At 39.7% G+C, this 2,856-nt stretch overlaps 1 long non-coding RNA gene across 1 annotated transcript; it reads left to right on the plus strand.

The window, feature by feature from the left end:
* Positions 1–36: 36 nt before the first annotated feature.
* On the plus strand, positions 37–2,242 carry LOC123176996 (uncharacterized). The gene is made up of 2 exons (XR_006488733.1): positions 37–1,175; positions 1,952–2,242. It is a non-coding gene; the product is annotated as an uncharacterized lncRNA (long non-coding RNA).
* Positions 2,243–2,856: the final 614 nt, after the last annotated feature.

Raw genomic sequence — 2,856 nt, forward strand, 5'->3', positions numbered from 1 at the left:
GGCTGATTGTGGCTGGGTTCGTTCATGGGCAGGGACCAAGGTCGGGTACAAGCCCGATGTGGTCGTTGGAGGGAAGGACCTGGAGCACGACTGGAGGGCGCACCGTGGGATGGGCTACTTCATCGAGCCGCTCGTTTTGCTCGGCCTCTTCGCCAGGTCGACCTTGTCCATTCGTCTCAAAGCTGAAGGGTGTTTTCTTATCCTGTTTCTGCTTGAGATTAATTGATTCGATGTCAGATTATGTGTATATACTTGCAAGTTCAAAATGTAGTATAATAGTGTTGATATAATGTAGTGCTGGGCACCACCTCGTGTGTTTATCATACACATGCACTGTGATTATCTAATTTAGCACGTTGCTGGTCTTATAATGCTACTCTGCATACTTAACTTGCTGCCTGGTAGGGGTTCCCCTTGAAGGATTGATTGTTCTCTGTATCCTACCATGATATATTCTCAGCGATTTTACTGAAATTGCTGTAGTCTGAAAAATAGTTAACAGTTTCTCTGTTTGGTACTATTAAACTGATAGTCAGAGAAACTTTTAAATTGTTGGTTTCATACTACTCACAACCAACAGATGAATTTCAGTACTTCTGTTTGGTACTATTTGCCACTAGTAAGAACAATTGTTTGTGAAGCTAGTAAAAATCATGGAACTTAAAAGGTCAAATATGTTGATTTATCTCTTTTCAGCCTTAACAGAGAAGATGGAGTTATCCGTTCTATTTAGCCTATTTTTACTTGGGTTGGATTAACCTGTGAACAAAATTCAAGTTCCTATAATACTAAATTAAATCTAGTTTTTGCACATCATATTGTTTTCAGGTTTAGCACCTGAGCTGTATTCTTCCACATGAATGGAACCACTTAGGGTTATTTTAGCACGTTGCAGTTCCAGCCTGAGAGAAACTGCAGTTTCCCCTCCAACTCAGTGATTATTGGTCCACATGAATGACATGTTTTTAAATCTATTTCCTAATTTTGTGGTCTGCGGAACAAGGCTCATTGCTGTAGCTGCTCAAAAGTTCATTGCAGACATCGCAGACATTGCTGTTACTTAGTATATGTTGCATTGTAGTTTCGCTGGAGATTTTGCTTGAGAGCCACTTGGATTCACGCAGCATCAGGAGGAGCTCAAGCACGACCACCAAGAGGCACCACCACAGCAGCAGGTAGCATGTCCATATCCACCTCCCTCTCCCTCTGCTCCCAATCCTTTTTATTAGAATATACTGTGTACATTCTGAACCCCCTAATGTGACACAAGTATATGCACATGCTATGGTTTAAGTGTTGCTAGTGTATGGTAAATAGGTTGAGCACCCACCGCTATTTGATGCTATTTTGTTTAGGATTCTGTTCCTCTATGCATGTAATCTCCAGACCATGCTCAAGCATACACACACGGTTGATTTGCATGGAACGATTACTACTAACTAAAGAAGGAAGCAGACTTCACATAAAGGAAGATGTCTATTTTAGTAATATAAACAAATAAAAAAAGATTGTTTGCATACAATTAGATCATTCTCACTTATTAGTTGATGAGTTCAAAGTATGTAGAATCTTTAGTTCTCTGGTTATATTATAGTCAGAATTATACTGTGTGCATGATTTTATCCATTGCTGGTACTATGGATAGAGCTTTGTGTGTAATCTGGAGTTGTTCTTGTTATTGTTATATCCATTTTATTGTTCTATCCATTTTATTATACTGTGTGCATGATTGTTCCATTGCTGTTGCATGATTTTATCCACTGTTCACTCCAAACTAGGAGCTTGTTCTATATTATTCTATAATGAATCAGCTAATAATCTGGAGTTGTTCTTGTTATTCATTGCTGGTACTATGGATAGAGCTTTGTGTGTTTATCATTCTATAATGAATTGTCCTTTACTCCATTTTACTCTAGTTTTTCTAATTCTTCTTAGCTGATTCATGTAACAGGGCGATCATGGAGGGCATGCAGTCATTCTGTTAGCCCAGTCCAGTGAGTCCGGCATTTGATCTCTATCGAAGCAGCTCCATGTTGAAGAAGAAAACACTTGTAGAGCTTGTAACATTACTTGGAGAGCTTGTAAAGTACTGTAGAGCTTTGCATTTGTAGAGCTTGTAAAGCATTGTATATGTTGAGCTTGTATTACGTGTCATTTGTAGAGCTTGTAGTGAATCTGGCTATTGTTATTTGAATTATTATGTGTATTTTCTGCTTGCCTATTTAAATACTGGTTGTTTTCTTACTATGAAATTCAAATATGATGTCAAATTGAAATATGAAGAATCTGAGCCTAATAGCTGGGACCCATTTATCAGAACCTGACAAGTGGGACTTGTTTGACTAATGGACCCATTTTATAAAAAGAAAGAAAACTAAAACTGCTGGTACAAAAAGGCCGTGGCCCAGAAAATAAAAAAGGCCGAATTGTAGGGCTTGGCCCGTGTAGTTCACCAAAATTAGCAGCGAAAAAAATATAGAAAGGCTGAATTAATGGGCTCGGCCCATGTAGAAAACCGAATTGGACCGGGCTGAATCTTGTGCCACATTAGCTTGCCACGCTGGATGCCTACGTGGCCTGGGGAGGTTGCTAGTGACCAAAACGCCATAGTAGGAATATTTTGGTCGTAAATGTCTTTGACCATTCTAGAAGAAAGGTCTCTATGGTCAGTTTACGACGGCCAGCTTTTGACCTTCTGTTTTTGGTCACAAAAAGGTCGTAAATGGAAATTTGTGACCTTTCAGTGACCAATAGTGGTGGTCGCAAGTTGACATATTTCTTGTAGTGGATGTAGCTAGTGGGTCCCAGCAGTCAGGGGGGCGAATCGTTTTTTTACGGACGCACTTCCTTGCATGC

The sequence above is a fragment of the Triticum aestivum genome, unplaced genomic scaffold (genome assembly GCF_018294505.1).
Source record: "Triticum aestivum cultivar Chinese Spring unplaced genomic scaffold, IWGSC CS RefSeq v2.1 scaffold153299, whole genome shotgun sequence".
In the NCBI taxonomy this organism is placed as follows: domain Eukaryota; kingdom Viridiplantae; phylum Streptophyta; class Magnoliopsida; order Poales; family Poaceae; genus Triticum; species Triticum aestivum.